The following is a 19,828-nucleotide window of genomic DNA, read 5'->3' on the forward strand; positions in this document are numbered from 1 at the left end:
GTTTGCACAGAATGAGCTACAGGCACCAGAGCAGGCAGTCATTTCTAGCAGATGTGACTCAAGTGCTTGTGGAGTCTAAAGTGGCAACTGGTTGACTTTCTGGAAGTAAAACATTGTTCTGATCACCTTGAAGCCAAAGGGAGTGGTGGAAAGTTGTGGGTCCCCAGCATGGTGGGAGACAGTAGCAGTGTGGTCTGTGGTAACTTGCACACATGGTGTTAGTGTCCCCCTAAACCTTTCCCACAGGTTTCACTCAACTACAGAACATTATGAGAAGGCCCGCCGGTATTTCTCTCTATATGGTATGAATACCACATTATGTTTTCTTGGCTGGTCCGAGCACTTGAAAAATTAAACAAAGAGTCAGGCTGTAAGGTGAACTGACACAGAGGTGGAAAGGGCAAGGCCTAGAAAGGCAGGGGTTCAATAAAGGCCTCTGAGGTTTCCTTTCATTTCCACAGTTCTGAGTCACATCATTTCCTTTGTGGATTTAAACAATAACTAATGAGCCTTAGAAAATGAATCAGTATGCTAGGGGGAAAACACCAAAGATCATCTGTCTCTTCAGCAGAGTTTTAAGTCCTTTATAACCTTTCTCTTTCATTCTACAAATCCTCATTTCAGAACAATTTAAAATTCCTTATTTACAACAACTCTCTTCATCTGCACTGTAGTGGGTCCACCCAGCCATGGCCATCTGGACAAGAACAGGCCCATGCCCAGAATGGCCAGTGATCAGGCTGGAGTGGTCCTGGCCTGAAATCTCTGATCAAAGAAGGAAAAAGGAACCCACTCCAAGTCTAGTCCCTCCTTGTCTGAGACACACAAACTGGGAACCATGGAGAAGGACACTGGAAAAGCAAGAGACAAAAAGCAGCAGCTGAATCAGTGCGTCAGTAGAATTGGAGCCGGGGAGAGGAGGGCTTCCATCTCCGGGGACTTCCAGGTTCCTGAACAGCATCCTCATCTTCAGTCATTCTAACTACCAAGAATAACAACAATAATGAGCATTCACTGAGCTCTTATTAGGTGCTAAGAGTGTTCTAGGCACTTCCACAAGTATTGTCGACTCATTCCAATCTCACAACAGCTCTATGAGATATATATGACAGTGATGAAAAGTTACATAACCTGACCAAGGTCACACATCTTATAGGTGGCAGAGGTCATCTGAACTTAAAGCTTTGGCTCCAGAGTCCATGGTCCTATCCAGCATGCAGCTCCCTATGGTGCTGTTCCAGAGCTTCCTGTCTTCAGTATTGCCCATTCTGTACTAAGCAGGCCCGACAGGGGGTCTATTTCTTACTTTCCTGTTATCTCACAATCAGCATTTTTCTTGGCTTCATTTGTTATGAATCTTATTTACTAATGTATATTTATTAATTAAAGAACTACTTAATGCTTACCATATGCCAGGAGCTGCTAAGAACTTTGGAAGCAACAAAGAAAATTCTACCCTATTCTAGTCTTCAGGAACCTTATATTAAGTAGGGAAAGACTTGGTCTGCCCCCAACCACGCTAGAAATCATGCTTCTCATTTTTATGAGGTCATGTCACACGTGATGCGATGCATGACTCTGTATGGCATCCTATCTTTAATATCGTGTACCATTCTTGCATGATAATATATTATTTTATCCTGAGCTCACTGACAAGATAATTTCTTTCTTTTCTTTTTTTGGTACTGGAATTTGGACCCCAAAATGAGAACAGACATGGTAAACATGGCTTCCCTGGAGGTCTTCCTGCCTAGGATTCAGGATAAGGGTGTGGCCGAAAGGATGCCAAGTGTCCTGCTCAAACTGGGTGGGATCAGCTCTGAAAGAGTACATTCCTTCAATTGGTCAGGTGGTGCTGAAGTGTCCCCACCAGCACTGCAGCACAGTGGTGAGCTCTGGCAAGGTGTCTGACAAGGTGTCCTCTTGTCTACTTATTGTGAGTTTCTTCTTCACACTGGGTCCCCGTTGCCCCAGATAGGTATTTCTGTGAATCTGCATCCCTTACAAAATGGTGTTGCTAGATGACAGGTGTCGAGCGAATCCTCTCATCTTTCCATCCCTTCAGCACCCAGCACACTGTTTTGCATCAGACAGGCATTTCATACATTTTAAATGATTGTTTTCCCAAATAATGATAGGCTTCTCTAGAAAATGGTGAATATAAATAAATAATTTATAGAAGATAAATTACTCGTAAAGCTATGGGTAGAAATACACATTGTTAACTTTTGAGACTATTTCCTTCTAGAGACTATTTCCTTCTAGTCTTCAAATATGTCTAAAGTATTTTAAAATTAGGATTATAATTTATGTAGTTTCAAATATAGCTTTTATTATTCTTTCATGCCACTAAACATTCCTTGAAAATGTTAATTTTTAATGACTGCATGAAACTTTTTTATTAATTTTACTTTTAACTTTCTCCTATTGCCAGTCATTTAATTCTTTCTTTGCTTTTATAATTATGTTGCTATTGATATCCTTATAAACAAATTCTTCGGCACAACCAGAATTAAGCTATAGATATACTGAATCAAAGAGTTTGAACAATTACCACTTGATACATAGGGCAAGTGACATGTCATGCTAGAAATCATGCTTCTATGCTTTATGCTCCTTTGGGGCATATTAAAAATGCTCTGTTTTTTCAACAGAAAATCTGTATCTTGGGGCAGCAGTTGTAGCTCAGTGGTAGAGCGCTTGCCTACCACATGTGAGGCACTGGGTTAGATCCTCAGCACCACATAAAGATAAGTAAAATAAAGGTACTGTGTCCATTTTAAAAAAACTAAGACAACAACAGAAATCTCTATCTTAATTTAATTCCTTCAATTGGTCAGAATAATGACCCATATATTTAAACTCCACGTTCCCAAATAATATTTCAGAAGACCCACTTTCATATTTTTAAGAGCACACACACTCCTGATTAGTGGTCCCCAACTCCAAAACTCATGAAGCCTTAAAATGCTTTAGAATTTCAGAAAGGGAAATCACTTTAGAGGTCATTGAGTAAACTGATTCAGTGTTTCTATATGGCAACCGAAGCCCAGCAAGGTTCAATGACCTAGGTAACACATCTGGCTTGGGACTGGAATCTAGGTGTCTGGCTCTAGGAGTTATTTCTTTAGCATGGGTTGAAGAATCAACCAAACAGAAGCAAAAAACCATTGTTACCAGAGTGAAAATATGAGGAAAAAGCATGCTGATATACTTATTTGAAAAAGAAACTATTATTGTTCTAAGTTCTACCTTTCAGATAGAAGTGATTTGTATACACTGAGCTTGAAATCCAGCAAGATATCAGGTATGTCTGGAAAGCCAGGGGAAATATAAAACTGGAGATCAAGAGATGAACAAGCAGAGCTTCAGGCCAGCAAAATCTATTCTACAGCTGCCCCCAACTCTCTCTCCCACACACATGGGAACTTCCTCTTGTCTACAGATAGGTAGAACAGCACTGTTCATCGAATGCCAGCCAAATATACAATTTGTAATATTTTTGTAGCCACATTTAAAAATGTTATTTGAAACAGGTGAGATCAACTTTAAGAATATATTTTATGTAACCTAAAATATCTAAAATATCATTTTGACACTAATTAAAATAAAAATTTCTATGAGATATTTTATTTTCTTCTATTTATACTAAGTTTTCAAAATCCAATGTGGCTTTTGCACTTACAATGCAGCCTGTTTCTATGTGTCCTGGTCACATTTTAAGTAGCCAATGCATTCCACTGTGCAGGATTAGACAGTGACTCACAGAGAATTTATTTTAAATATATATATTTTTTAGTTGTAGATGAACATAATATCTTCATTTTATTATTTTTATGTGGTGCTGAGAATCAAACCCAGTGCCTCACATGTGTCGGGCAAGTACTTTACCACTGAGCTATGACCCCAGCACCCACAGAGATATTTAATATTAAAAATGCCAACTATCTTCTTTGATATAAGGAGAGTAACTAAGAACAGAGTAGGGACGAAGAGCATGAGAAGAAGATTAACATTAAATTGGATGAGAGGTGGGAGGGAAAGGGAGAGAGAAGGGAAATTGCATGGAAATGGAAGGAGACCCTCAGGGTTACACAAAATTTCATACAAGAGGAAGTGAGGGGAAAGGGGAAAATAATACAAGGGGGAGAAATGAGTGACAGTAGAGGGGGTAGAGAGAGAAGAGGGGAGGGGAGGGGAGGGGGGATAGTAGAGGATAGGAAAGGCAGCAGAATACAACAGACACTAGTATGGCAATATGTAAATCAATGGATGTGTAACTGATGTGATTCTGCAATTTGTATACGGGGTAAAAATGGGAGTTCATAACCCACTTGAATCAAAGTGTGAAATATGATATATCAAGAACTATGTAATGTTTTGAACAACCAACAATAAAAAAATAAAAAAAAATTTAGACCCTGGTATTTGTGGAGTTAAATTAATTGGAATTTAATTTTACTGATGAGAGAACAACAAGAAAGATATTTTGGGTCCCCAAGTCACTGTCTACCCTCTTCTCATGCTCTGGGAGGGAGGAAAGAGGAGTGTTACATGTTATTGGAGCCTGGGAGGTATGACACAGAGAATCCTCTCCTCCAATCCTGGCCTTCCAGGTAACCCAACAACTGGACAAAAACCTGATTGAACTTAGTTCTCACAGCCTTGAGTTTGTTATCTCTGAATGTGTTTATATGTCTGTTCTCCTGATGAATTTCCTAAGGCAGTGGTTCCCAAACTTCTCCAAATATTTGCAACTGACTTCAGAATTCTGGTACCAGCATACCACCAAAATGATGTAGTCATTTACTGCACAATGACATTTAAGTGAACAAGAGACTATCCAGATAACAGTGGTCCCATGAGATTATATTGCTTGGTGCCACCATAGTTCATGCAGTATATTCTATGACAAAATCACCCAATGACACATTTCTCAGACTGTCCCCATCACACTGTGACACATGACTATAATCTACTCCTATTTTTAATTTAACTAAGCTAAACAAATCTAAATACATAATTTGGGGTCATCCTAAGAAACTGTGTCCATGAAGTCATGAATTTCACATGGTATTGTAATGTTTTTCTAGCACATATTATAATCATTTAAATAAAGAGTGTCAGACTGGGGATATAGCTCAGTTGGTAGAGTGCTTGCATCATATACACAAGGCCCTGGGTTCCATCCCCAGCACCACAACAACAACAAAAAAAAAGAAAGAAAGAAAGACTAAAATAAAAGAATGTTTATTCACATGTCTCCTGAGATCATCTCACAAACTATCATTGGTATAACTGATGAAATCTGGAAACACTATCTGAGGAAGGAAAGGGAAGGACTGCTGGCAGTTCCCCTTTTTGAGCCAAGAGTGCTCAGGGGTGCACACATCCTGACTTCCTGAGTTTCCACTTTCCTACAAGCACGTTCATATTCACTGCTACCCACTGCTTGGTTTTCAGGCTGACATTTATTCTGGCTGACTGGCACCTGTGCCTGTCATTTGTTAGACATTTTAGGTTATTAGCTCTATCTATAAGGAAATGATCATCTTCATTTTAATTTTCCAGAGACTTCCAGAGCTGCTAAGTCTGGGAAATGAACTTTCAATTATAAACCTCACAAGGCACAGATAATTACAACACCTATCACAAGGCCCTCCTAAAAGTTCTTCTTATAAACTGACTGATTTTCAATTATGAAATATCTGTAAAGAATGGAGACCTTAAGAAATAAGAACTGATAAACTTCAATAGTGGAAATGTATGGCATCAAAATGGTTTAAAAACAATTTTGTTATACATAAACACATGTGCTTCCTTATGCTTTAAATGCATTCAATTACAAGATTGTGGTCAGTCTAGTAATTACTATAATTCCGAAGCAGAAATGAGCTCAAACAGTATTTGGGAATATTGGCAGTTATAATATGCATTAGTTAATCTACTATTGTCTAACAAATTACCCAGAACTGAGCAGCTTAAACAAACACACACTTATTATATCACAGTTTCTGTGAATCAGAAACCTGAGAGCAACCTGTCTGGGTCCCTCTAGCTCCTGGTCTATTACCAGACTGCAATCAAGGTGTCAGCTGGAGCCACATTCCCATCTGAAGGTTTGACTAAGGGAGAATCGGCTTCCAGGCTCACTTGCTCGTTGGCAAATGTCAGTTCCTCACTGGCTGTTAGCCACATGCTTCCCTCAGTTCCATGCCACGGGGGTCTCTCTACAGGGTAGCTTATAACATGGTGGCTGGCTTCCCTCAGAATGAGCAAGACAGCGAGAGAAAGCCCTCATATTCAAGTTGCAGTCTTTTTATAAGAAAATCTCAAGTGACATCTCATCTTCTCTGCCATACTTACTTCACCAAAAGTGAATCATTAAATCCAGGCCATACTCAGGAAGAGGGGTTATACAAAGGAATGAATTTCAAGAGGTGGGGATCATTGGGTACCATCTTATAAGCTGCCTAGCACATGATGACATAAAACATCTACCATTTCTATTGGTGACAATGTTACAAGTGTTCCTAATGCTACTGTAGTTTGTTGGCTACATTCATAATCAAAGGAAATGCAAAATGTCAATGAGGGGTTAGTGATAATATATAAGTACTACTTCTCTCATCCAGTTCATAGACTTCAGGTTAAGAGCCCCTGTATTAAAGTATAACACAGGGGCTCTTAACCTGAAGTATGTAGTGTATCTTGAACCATCTGGTTCTTAATCTGGTGCTTTGAGGATGGGGACAAGGATCTCTTGCTTGCTCCTGGAATCTACCACCTGTGGGCATTTACTGTTTGTGATTGGTTTTTTTTTTGTTTTGTTTTGTTTTGTTTTGTTTTTTAACCATATGGTACTGCTGCTCCACTAAGAAACAAATCAACTTTGAAAACTTCCTCACAGCTGCAAAAAGCAACTGTTTGGCACCAATAAATCAGGATTACTGGAGCCTGGCTTATAATGAACCTTTCACCTCCTCTCGGCAAGTGGTCACCAACTGGGTTATGGAAGCAAACAAGTCATAGTTTGAAACAATAACTACTTTTCCAGAAAGAGTACAGAGGAAGTGTGGTAAGCCATTCTTATAGACCGTGGCCGCCATTAGAAGATGGCGCCGGCTTCCACTGTGGCCTGTGATAAACAACTCCTAATATGGAGAATTGGCACGCAATCCCTTCCCACCCTATGAGAAAGGTCCACGTGGCAGCTTGGGATTGGTATGCGGGAGGCTTTATTAGGCTGTGCTTGGGCGCTCGGCAGGGGGTCACTAGAAGATGATACTTGAATCAAGGCCTGAATAAACTGCTGAAAGAAGAATCCTGTGTCGTGTTTTCCCTTGCCGGCGAGGGGTCGCGACAAGGAAGATGTTTTCCTGTAAAATTCAAAATTCAAACTTGGGCCCTCTAAAAGCATGAATTGAAATTACACTTCCAGGGGCACTGCTTGTTGCTTGGAAACCCTAACTGTTATAGCCGCTTTCATTCTAGATAGTAAAGAAGAGCCTGGGATATCAACAGGCCTATATCATAGAATCAGGGAAACAGGGATAAAATTGCAGGTTTCAGTTTTGTCCTCCTGAACCCCAATCAAAATTTCTCATTACTTGCTCACAAAAATGCTTTCAATGTTTTGTTTTATCAGGATCAAATGGGGGGTAATATCAGAAATATTTAACAACCAGGAGGCATAGGCACTGAACAGTCTGATGCTACAACAGGGTCCCAGGCACCTGTTCTGTGGCCAGTGCTTACTTCAATTATGGAATTACAGGAAAAGTCTTAGGGATCCTCGAGTGCACTCATGCAACTGATAGTTCACCTACCAGTTTTGAAGCATTTCAACAGTTTTGATAACCAGTATATCTGTATCAAGGCAAACAAGACTGACTATCAACTGTGGAGAGGGACTGTGCCTCCCCACACCCCCAGGAGGGCTCCACAGCTGGTTGTCCTACAGGGCTCTGAGTGGCCAGCACTGTGGGGACAGAGCCCAGCCCTTCTTCTGAACCCTGAGCTGAGGCAGAGCCTCCAGGTTCTGAACCATTTCCAAGACTCCCAGAACCCCTCACTCAGGACTCCCAAGGGTGGCTGGCTGGCAGTGTCCCCATTCCCAGGCACCTTCAAGGAGCAGCCTGGGACAGCTGCTGCCAGCTGGCATTGCAACAGGCTTCTGTAGAAGGGAGGGCTGGGTGTTCCTCTGAGGGTTTAATGGAGCAGCATGTTATCAGCCCACTGGTGTCATTCCAATCAACAAGCCCACTACTGCATGGGGTAGAGGCCAAGCAAAAGATTGGTTCATGAACTCCCCCACCTCAAGGCCTAGTTTGGCAACTCCCTGAAATATGTGAATGGCACCTTGGGTTTTTGGCTTATCATAAAGAACACCATTCTGTATTACAATTTAGTCCACATGTGAGATCATGGAAGGATTTTTGAATTACTGAAATGCTCTGGTTTGTTTCCCTTTACTCCATGCTTCTGGGAAGTGGACTGGGGAAGCTGTGGGTACAGACAGATCTTGGTCTGAATTCTGGCTCCTGACAGTGGAATGCGGTCAATACCCTTCATTCTCTGAGGCAATACATACCTCTGCACATGTGGCTTATCATAGAACCTGCTTCATTGCCTGATTGAGGACTAATGAGATTACATAAAGATACATTTGATAAATGCTCTTATAAGCTGATGACAAGTTGAGAATTAAAAACTTTTCATCTCAGCTTGGACCAGGAAACACCAGTATTATTCCAGAGAATTACTGTAGGTACTTTTTAAATAGATGCTTTTTGTTCATACAAGTTGATTAAAAGGCAAGACAAAAAGGCGACTTTAGATGTGAAAACAAAAGTTAATAACCTTGCATGGACTGAGATCCAACCAATGGGAACTCAGAATTCTACCTCTTGAATAAAGAGTCTACCTCCTTTTCCATAGGAAAACAACATAAATTACTTCATTAAAGTTTACACAACCAGTCATTGTTTGTTTAAGGGATAACAAATGCAACTCCAATTATATTTAAAATAACATTCACATAAACAAAAATTCTAGCAATCAATCTCATAACATTTCCTTTGATTGCTTCGACATATAAGCAAAGGAAAGCTTGCTTTTTTTAGGCATTGCTTTTGCCCATTTAAAATTTTTTTTTTCAAGTTGTAGTTGGACACAATACCTTTATTTTTTTAATTTATTTTTATGTGGTGCTGAGAATCAAACCCAGTGCCTCGAATGTGCTAGGTAAACACTCTACCACTGAGCCACAATCCCAGCCCCTGCTTTTGCCTATTTTGTTTAAAAAAAAAAAAAGTCTTTTTTTTTCTTCAAAATAAGAGTTATGGATTCACTGAGGCTTAAATCCTGAAAGACAAAGTTTGCGATAAGAATCCTGCCCTTTCTACTGCTATTTACCTTAACGAGCATTCTCTGAATCAGTCCTAGAAATCAAGCAGTGAATAAGATATTATGCAGTCCCACTCCATGTTGTATTTTTTTAGGACTTTTGGATATTAAACCACTAAGACCATTAAGAAAAATTAATTTCTTCTAGGATTCTCACTCCTTCACCCAGAAATGTGTATCTAGTTCTCCATTGCCAACTCCACGTGGACGTCTGTTTAACAAACACCTCAAGCTCAGCTGATCCCAAGCCAAACTCTATCCCTTCTCCATTCCACACTGTTCTGCCTATAGCTTTGTCATTGCAGTTTGATGGGATTCCATTCTCCCTGTGCTTAGGTCAAAAACCTTGGAATCATCCTTGACGCCTCTCTTTACTTATTATTGCTCAACCCAACAGTTAAACTTGTTAGTTCTATGTTCAAAATATCCAGTCTCTAATTATTCCTAGTCACCTCTGTTCCTGCCACGCTGGTCCATGGCACCATGGCCTCTAGTGGGAGTACTGCAATAGCCTCTTAACTGGTCTCTCTTCTACTCTTGTGCTCCTACAAACTATTAATCCAGCAGCCAGAGGGATCCTTTAAATGTAAAGTCAGTTCACTGCCTCTCATTGCTCAAAGTCCTCCCAAAGTACCCTCTCACTGTGAGGGAAAGCCAGAGTTCCACATGGGCCTGCTAGGACACTAGGGTCTTGCCTCCAACTTCTCACTCAGCCTGAGTCACACCTGCTCTTTTTTATTCCTTGAATATGCCAGGCACCCTACTGCCTCACTGCCCTCTGCTTTCCCCCATGTATCCACCTGGAAAATTCTCTTACCCCTTCCAAATATTTACCATCTTTTCCATGATACCCTAGTCACCCCCACTTAAATCCGTATATTCAACACGGTGCCTTTGCTCTGCTTTACCCTGCTGTAGTTCTTCATAGCAATTATGACCCTCTAATAGAATATATCATGCAATACGTTTTAGGTTTATTGTTTATTGTCCACATTCTCCACTAGAAAAAGATCCACATGAAAAGTGCTCTATAAATATTTCTAAATTAAGGGGAAATGGTGGTGGTGGTGAATCTTATAAAAAATATCCTGTGTCCAAAAAGGGCCCTGTGATTTCCAATGCTTGTGGCAGTTTGCAGAACAGCAAAGAGTTAAGACTGATGCTAAGGGGACAGGCAGTTGCTTGCCAGGAAAGACCCTTAGGAGTGGCTGTGATATTATGATACATGTCTTTTGGGGTTTAATTCATGGTTTCTGGCTCTTCCTCAAGGCAGGTCATAGAAGTTCTGATCTTCCCCAGCCTTCCTGTCTTAGAGCTGACCATAAAGAAAATATCTGACTTACGCTTATCAGATAGGAGGTCACAAGACCCTCATCATTACAGATTGGTCCTGCCCTATGCCCTGGAGAAAGGAATGCTGTACAGACAGGATAAGAAGAATTCTGAACAGACAGGCCTCCCTGGGTTTCCCCACTCAGTATATTAGCATGAAGTATGCAATGAAGTCTCCACAAAACCCCCAAAGAACCAGATGGAGAGTTTCTAGATACCTAAACAGTGCACAGGGGAGGTTCCTGGAGAGTAGCAGGTAACACCTTGTCCCTTCTTCCATACCTCACTCTATGCATCTCTTTATCTCTGTTCTTTATAAAGTGTTCCTCTGAGTTCTGCAATCTGTAAACCACTCTAGCAAACTGAGTGAACCTAAGAGAAGGTTGGGGGAACTTGGGTTTATAGTCAGTCAGTCAGAAGCACAGGTAGAACAACCTGAAGCTTGTGACTGGCATCTAAAATGGAGGTGGTGCGTGTATGAGCCAGATCCAGGTCCAGTTTTGGGGGCTGAACCCTCAACCTGAAGGATATAATGCTATCTCCAGGTAGACAGTGTCAGAACTGATTCTGACTAGATACCCAGCTGGTGTCTGCTGCTGCAGAATTAACTGAATATTGGCAGGAAAATATGCTCATGCTTTATAGGATCATAGAAGCAATCTGTGTTGTGTGAATTTACAGAGAAACTGAGTCTGAGTTGAAGTTGGTTTAGGGATAGTTTACCATACTTCAAACAGTCATTGTCATAAAAAGTTCTAAAACTTCCCTTTTATCTGGGTGCCAGAGAGATAACTTAGAATGGCTGACCCCAATTAAAAGTCTGCAAGGGCTGCTGGGCATACCAGAATTTCCAAATGATGTCATTTCTTTCCATTGACCATGTTCATTGTCCAGGTTTTACCCTTCTGTAATAATGGTACCCAAGAAGCCTCGCTGGCATTCAGAAGGTAGTTCAGAGACCTTAGAATCAGTGCTAAGGAGGGCTAACACTTTTGAGGACTGCGTGATCCAGGGCACAGTGAGAGCTGATATCATCCATATCTCACAACAGATCTTTACCCATATTTCTTAATCTACTTTCATTTACACAAGATTAAGTCTCTTTTCCTGGCCTCTCCTGAGCCCATAAGTAATTTTTCCTCTCGGGGCCTGTCCTCTTCTTTCCCCATGAGGACCAGCTTCTTGCACACAAACCATTTCCAGGTAGGATAGGTTAGGTTTCTGCCTACAAAATTACAACCATATGACTGTCTCCCAGGAATTAAGGAGAGATCAGTTTGCCAAATCCTTAATCTCTTAGTATACTTCCATTAGGCATGTATCTGGTTCTGCAGATCCTGGAGGGGCACCTCTATCTGGATCCCAAGTCCATGAGACCCCCTCAACATGGCTCCCATATGTGGTAGCCAGTGCTCAAGTCAGGAGCCTTGTTCTGTGCCTGCTATTTACTAATGAACTATTCTGACTCACACACAAGTCACCGGACTTTTCTGGGCCTTAGTCTCCAAATCTAAAAAGAAAGGGGATAGAACTCTCTTAAGGTCCTTTCTGTTTCTTAAAAAAAAAAAATCCAAGTTTCCACCAGGTGCAATAGTGCATGCCTATAATCTTACCTGAGAGGCTGAGGCAGGAGAATCTCAAGTTTGAGGCAAGCCTCAGCAATGTATTGAGACCTTGTCTCAAAAAAAAAAAAAAAAAACTAAAAAAGGACTGGGGTGTGGCTCAGTGGTAGAGTGCTTGCCTACCATGCACAAACTCCTGGGTTCAATCCCCAGCACTGCAGAAAAAAATAAAAGTAAAAAATCCAAGGTTTTATTTTTACCTACCTCTTTAAGTTTTAAATGACAACAGTGTCTGAAAGCCTCTTTCCTAAACTTTTCCCAAGGCCAGATGTTCCTGGCACTAAAGTAGAAGGGAAAAGACGTTTTTAAATAACCTGACATTTTCATCTTTTGGAGCAAATTATTCTCTGGCCTTTTCACTTCTCTTTCTCTTACTGCTACTTCCTTATGAGTCCTTCAAAAAAGTTTTTATAAGCAGTTCATTCATCCTAATTCACCAGGATCTCATAACAACATTATTTTCTCCAATTTATTTTTCTTATATGAAAATCCTCAACTATTTTTAACTTTGGTAACTATGCTCATCAGCATTAGTTTGTCCCTGCTCTGCAGGAAAGGTTGTTAAATACTCTGGGAAAAAGGGCTGGGGAAGGAAGCACACGGTTCTTGTACACAGGTTCTGGCCTAAATTTTCAGAAGGTAGGTGGGCATGAAATGGCAAAGATGAAAGCTGGAAGAGAGAAGAGGAAAAATAGGGAGAAGAGAAAGAGTGAAGGCATAATACACTGTTTGCTTTGAAGAGGTTCAAGAGAAGCTCTGGTGGCAATGTACCAAGAATGTTCATTTAAATGATTTGTAGAACTGGGACTTTCCTAAGGAGTCACACTGTGGTGAGAAGCAAAATTGGAACATCAATTCTTTTCTTTTAACAGTTCCCTCTGTGCAGCTCTGTACACAGCAGGCTGGTGAGGTACTGGGCAGCCTCTCTACTGGGCCTGCACTCAGGAGGATCATTCTACAGGTCTCTAAAGCCTTAAAGGAAGACCAAAGCTTTCCATTGCTAGCCTAGAAATCAAAGATACTCCAAATCACTACCATCTGTATATCAGTGATTTACTGAAAGAATAGCAGTTCACTAGCAAAACCATATATGCTTAGCGGCATAACTGCCTAGTCTATGATTACTAGCATATTCCAAATAACTGTAGGCTCCAAGATATCATCTAATGTCTTTTAGCCAAGGAAATACATACTCTAAAGAATTTCCCCTATTAATCCGTCCATATACAGATATACGTGTGTACATATATCTGTATATGGATGGATTAATAGGGAAAATTCTTTATACATACATATACATATATATGGTTATGTTTATGCATGGTATAAGGACAAATGGGTTATCCTACTACAACAAGACTTTTTTTTTTTTTTAAGTCACACTGAGATTACGAACCAATACAAAGGCTACAGGTGGTACACATCTGTAATCCTAGTAATTTAGGAGGCTGAAGCAGAAAGATCTCAAGTTCAAAGCCAGCCTCAGCAATTTAACAAGGCTCTAAGCAATTTGGTGAGACCCTGTCTCCAAATAAAACATAAAAATATCAAAGGGCTGGGGATGTGACGCAGTGGTTAAGTGTCCCTGGGTTCAATCTCTGGTATCAAAAAAAAAAAAAGTTAACTTAAAAAATGACATAATGAAATGTAGACATGAAAACAAGTATAAAGGAAACCTAATTCATACCAGAAAATATCAAAACAGATACTTTGGTAAGTATCTAGCTAGTTAAGCCTCAAAGCAGTGACTTCTCATTAGCATTGAGAAATTACAATGTTAGTGGTACATGTAGTCGGCAGAATGTCATATAAACTAGAAATAGGCTCTCTTAAATTCAGTTTGCTGCAAGACAGTTCCATTTCAAGGATTCATTTTTTTCCAGTTTATTCTTTTCAGGAAAAGCTTTCTATGCCCTTTCATAAGCAAGTAAATGCACCCACTCATCATTTTCATGAATGAACAAAAGCAATTGTTCTTGCCATTTTCTGATGCTTTGGGGAGTGGGGGCATTTACAGGCTTATTTAAAAAGTAGCACCAACCTTCCAACTAATGAAGAAACTGAGGGAAACTGAAATGGCCAAATGAAAACTCCATCAGGCATACAGGAAATTCCTTCCCTGGTGATGTCACTGAGTCGACATTAGCACTTGTAATACTTTATAGAAGACAGCACTTCCAGCAAAAGAATCACTGCCCACTATTCAGTCAGGCTGCTCATCACACCTTCTGTGTACCATTTTCTTCCAGAAAATCTGTAAACTAAATACCCCCTGTGGCTACCCCTCCAGAACAGCCCAACTAAGCTTACTTATTTTCCTGGGTTAACAGTCCAAGTCCCCTTTGGATCCTTAATACCCAGAAGCAAAACATGAACATTTTGTCATGAGCATGCACGAAGGAAAAAAATAAGATTTTGTAATGTGAGTTATCTTCAAGTCTCTGTATTTGGAAGGAGGGTGATAAAGGAGGACTGGATGATCAGAAGCTAAATGCAAACTCACCACATGATCCAGCAATACTGGTTCTGAGTATATACCAAAAGAACTGAAGAGATTTGCAAACCCACATTCATAGCCACATTATTCACAATAGCCAAAAGGTGAAAGTAACCAAATGTTATTGATGGATTAGTGAATGAAGAACATGTGACATATATATAAGTGGGATATCTGACCTTAAAAAAGAAACAAATTCCAATATGCTACGATGTGGAGGAGCCTTAATGACATTAAGCTAAGTGAAAAAAGGAAGTCACAGGAAGACAAATACTGTACGGATTCCACTTAACTGAGGTACCTAGAGAAGTTGAATTTGTAGAAACAGAAAGTAGCATGGTGTTGCCAGGGGCTGGTAAGAAAGGGAAAATAGGAAGTTGTTTAATGGATACAGAGTTTCAGTTTTGTAAGATGGAAAAATTCTGGAGGTTGACTATACAACCATGTGAATATTAATGCTGCTGAACAGCATGCTTGCTAGTTAAGATGGTAAATTTTATGTTATGGGTATTTTAACTCAAGTAAAATAATGTACAATGCTTAGTATTGCCCAATGTGATGGTGATGCCAATAATATCTTACCCTTGCCCAGGAAATTCTCTGAGAAACTCAAAGTGCTAGCTAGGCCTCTAGATTTGCTCATTCCAACTCAAAAATGAATGAATTCTGTTAAAGGGTGGCACCCATCAATTTTATTTTCTTTTTCCCTATTATCAAGAATGTTTGTATGTCATCATTTTATCCCTCTGAGATTCAAATCACCCAAACATCTTTGAATGCTGACTTGTTACTCTTGTGTCATGTGGGATTCTGGGGAGAAGAGGCTGCTTATATGTCGGGGTCTGGGGAAGAAGAGAAACTCGTGAAGTCAGTGCCACTCTCTTCCTTTTTAGAGAATAAAGTCTTCGAACTGTTCTTCCCAATAAAATTCATCATTTTATCTCCATTTTACAAGTGACCAATCTTTTTTTTCCACTTTTCCCCTTCAAACAGAACTCAGTGTTCACCTTGGCAGTAATACCTGTCTGAATATTACACACAAGATTACTATTCCAGGAGCTCTGTACCATCCAGCAGGATCCACCCCCTTTTGCCATCCTGTGCCCTCCTCTTTTTTTCTAGAAGCCCTTCCAGGCCTGGGGGTCAGAGCTGTTGCATAAAGATTACCCTTTGAATATTTTCTTGCAATTCAAACACACAACAGACAAGCACACACACACACAAAAAAAAAAAAAAATAGAGGAAGTAAAAGACTGGGGAAGGGGCCAAGAAATGTCTAGGGAGATAAAAAAGAAATGGAAAAGGCTTTTGGAAGGACACATTCACAAGAAAGACATCAGGTCCATCTGGAAAGTATTTTAACAAAATAAAAAGCCCCTTTCTACTACAAGCATCAGATAAGCATAACACAAAACTCCTTGAACAGCAAAACTCTATGATAAATTTAAAAAGCAAAATGAAAACTGAAAGAAGTGCTCCTTCGAGGGACATGGGCCCACTGGTAAGCTCTAAGCTTCTCTCCAGTGCTCAGGGGTGGTGGGCAAGCAAGAGGCCATCCAACTGCAGGCGCTCCTGGAGGCGAAGGCAGCAAGGTCCAACTGGTTCCCTCACACCCAGGGAAACTGTGCACTGCCTCATGTCAGAGCTAGTGAAGGGTTTCTGAAACCACCAGGGTTGAGATCCCAGCTAGAACCTCCCTGTTGTCATCTTCTCCCTTTTCTTGCACAACAACGGTAGTAAAAAATGAAAAATATGTGGCAATCTGAGGACATACCCAACCATGATTTTCCTCTTTCATCACTGTTCTGGATAGTTTGGATGACTGAGATATAAACAACACGTGAGTCCACTAAACCTTCACCCCTTTGTTGTTTTTCAGTAGACACAGTTTAGAACACGCCGGCTGGAATGAAGAGATGAAAATGGAAGCTCTGAGTCCTAGTGTCCTCTCCTCGTTACTCCCCTGCCTCCATTAACACGTTAACATGGCCAAAAAAGCAACCTAGGATGTTTTCCAAAACATCCAGAGAGAGCTATGTGATCTCTCTGGCTAACCCGTCCTAGCACTTAAGAACAGTTCAAGAATGAAGTAATTTCCTTCTTCTAGCTCAGATTTGAGACATTTTCCTTTTTCATTACAGGTCTAAAAGCGGCAGGTCATTGTGTCAGAACCTTGACTTGCTGCTCTTTATTAAACTGCCCCTCATTGGCAATAAGATAAACAATCTTGGGCCTTTTAGATGTGTCTGGGCTCTTCTTTTCCAACCCTTTACCCATTTTTCTGGCTCTTCTGTGGACTCTTCAAAAATCTTCCTTTCTAGAGGAAGCACAAGGCTGAGGTCAGGAAGCTCTAGTAACTAACAGCCAAGCCTCAAGGCTTCTCCAAACCCTGCTGGCCTTAGATCCAGGCTGTGCTGGCTTCTTAAACTGCTGCAGGCAAAGGACTTCCTCATCTCACAGTCAAGCAGCCTTACCCCTTGTCTACTCCCATTTTGTTAACAAGAAAGAAAAAAAAAGGAAGCAAAAAAAAAAAAAAAAACCCAAAACAAAAACCCCAAGAATTATAGACATTAAATTATTTTAACGTGAACTATAATCCAAAAAGATGTGTTTTACAAGATGAAAAATACATAAAAACAAACAACCAACTTTTGCATACAGCCTTGCGGCACGTTTTTACTCACAGTATTTCTGTATGCTCCAACACCCCACATATGTCTGCAATGATCTGTCCTGTTTCAGATTTATGCTAATAAGTAAAAATGAGAAGAGGCTTAGCTGCATTCCATGAAATAAGTTATTTAACAAACATCTGAAGTTTTGTTCTGTTTCTTTTTTAAAGGCATAGAAGTTCTAAACAGGGAAGCAAGAGGTTCTGAGAATTTCATTGAGCCACTATGGCTCAATGTTTGTTCCTCTAACAAAGTGCAGTTACCACCTATACACCGGATCTTATATTCAAAGCCAGAGCAACTTCTTTCCATTAGAGAAACAAAGACAGTTCAAGGAAAGAGAATCAATTAGGTGTTTTACAGAAGCTATGAAAAGTTTTTCAAAGGCGGTGGTGATTGCGGGGGGGGGGGGAGCACTAACCTTTGTTGTTTTAATCCGCTGCAAACGGCCAAGTGCTCAGTCCCCTGCTATCTTCTGGCTGGCTTCCTGTAAATGCTGCATGTGACATTGCACTTCCTCACAGGCACCTTCTTCCACTCGCCTCTCTACTCACTCAGAGGCATGTGATAAGATCGCCTGGCTGCTTTTTCCTATGGGGGTAACCCTGTGCTTACAGAAATGGTTGTCTCTCTGCAGGGGTCCCCCAGCTTCTTCTGGGTGTTCCCAGGACACAGGTAAAGAGGAAATAAACCCTGGGGGAGTGCTTTCTGAACCTTTGGCACTTCTGACTCTGTTCGGAGGCAGAAGGTGGGGGGAAGGGAGGGAGGGAGAGAGAGAGAGAAGCTCCAGGGTCTCCATCCTGGGGTTGAGGTTCCACAGCTGAGAAGGGGGTGGTCACTACAGCAGAGCCTGGGGCTTGGGCACTCTCCCATTATCAGGGCAGCCCCTGGTACTGCTGCTGAGCCTCCAGACTTCTGAGGAAAAGCCCTCAATGGTGCTGCTCCCAGGATGTCTCCATGCTCCTCTCTGGAGGTCACTGCTATCAGCGGATCACACCCAGGTCTCTGCTGCTCACATTTCTGGATTCTGCAGCAACCACGGCCACTCACCCTGGACTTCGTGGGAGAGTTTCAAATTCACACACCATCTAATCTGTCATGTTAGACAGTGTGCCCTAATTCCTGGTTTAGAAAACAAAGCCGATGTATTGTCAGCCTCCCTGGGCGAAAAAACTCCAACACTAGCCTGGCAAGAGAGCCAGGGGGTGTCCAGATGATGTGCCCTTCTCTGCCCTGGACAGGGGAAGACTGGGAAAGAGTTGGGGCCCCTTCAGCAAGAAGTCCCAAGGTGCCACAGGCAGCTTTCTGGTTTCTGTAGTCAGTGCTCTCCTCTTTTATGATTCCCCAGCTCTCAGGAGGGTCCAAACACACTGGAATTTGCAGATGTAGGAAGTGGTGTGTGGGAGTAAAACCATGTCCTGGACCAAGGGGAATATTCTACAATTTGTACAACTTGACTCAGTGTAGAAACCCCAAAATTGTTTCTCTTTGGCTACCCTGGCATAATTCTTTTCTTAAAAATGCTTTTAAAGGGCTTTTTTTTTTTTTTTTGGTTTTAGCAAGGTAACTATAGAAAAGTTCCAAGTCTTGAAAATATTACCCTATAATTCCCCAATGAGGTTTTCCATATGAGAACACTGAGTAAAGAAAGGAGTCCTGAGAGTCAGAGCTGTGGACAACAAACTGAAGTCTTGCCACACGATTGCAATTCTGGCTTTGAAAACACCCATAACTATTTTAGCATCTTGACAGTTGATGGCTAGTTTTCTGATTGAATTGTACATTTAGATTAGCCAGGAGCCAAGATGACTGTCCAAGCTAGAGACATGGCATCAGCTTTAAAATACGAATAAGGGTAAAACTTCAACATCCTGGAGTCAGACATTGCAAAGGGCTTTGGAAAAGCAAAATGCTAAGTGGATGAAAAATAATGATTCTATCTGAATGTATTTAGAAATGTCACACACTGGGTTAAGCTCCATTTTTCAACCAAGCAGTTGCATTTGTTCTGCTTAAAGTTGTGCTCTGTGTGAAATTAGTAAAGGTCTTAACAAAATGCTTTATAATGTTCCTTTTAAATCCCTGACCTGGCTTTTGGTCTATGATTTTTTGTTTTTCTGTTTAGGCATTTAAATTTTTTTTTTTTTTTTTTTTTTTTTTTTTTTTTTTTTAATTTTTTTTTTTTTAATTTTTTATTGTGGGTTGTTCAAAACATTACAAATTTCTTGACATATCATATTCCACACTTTGATTCTAGTGGGTTATGAACTCCCACCTTCACCCCATACACAGATTGC

The 19,828-nt window shown here is 40.7% G+C and overlaps 1 protein-coding gene across 5 annotated transcripts in view; it reads right to left on the minus strand.

The window, feature by feature from the left end:
- Positions 1–19,828, minus strand: part of Wipf1 (WAS/WASL interacting protein family member 1) — a 122,935-nt gene that overhangs the window by 64,533 nt on the left and 38,574 nt on the right. For 2 of the 5 annotated variants that reach the window (XM_046447203.2, XM_046447205.2), the window contains exons 1-2: positions 17,953–18,077; positions 17,544–17,608 (exon numbers count right to left, since the gene is read on the minus strand). The exons of 1 other annotated variant lie outside the window; for it this stretch is intronic. The gene's annotated coding sequence lies outside the window, so the exon portion shown is untranslated. Of the gene's footprint in view, positions 1–16,633; positions 16,654–17,543; positions 17,609–17,952; positions 18,079–19,828 lie in introns of those variants that run through there. 2 more of the 5 variants (XM_046447209.2, XM_058580210.1) reach the window with 2 other exon arrangements.

Source organism: Marmota monax, unplaced genomic scaffold, assembly GCF_021218885.2.
Source record: "Marmota monax isolate L192 unplaced genomic scaffold, Marmota_monax_Labrador192_F-V1.1 WCK01_AAM20220418_F8-fsc00007, whole genome shotgun sequence".
In the NCBI taxonomy this organism is placed as follows: domain Eukaryota; kingdom Metazoa; phylum Chordata; class Mammalia; order Rodentia; family Sciuridae; genus Marmota; species Marmota monax.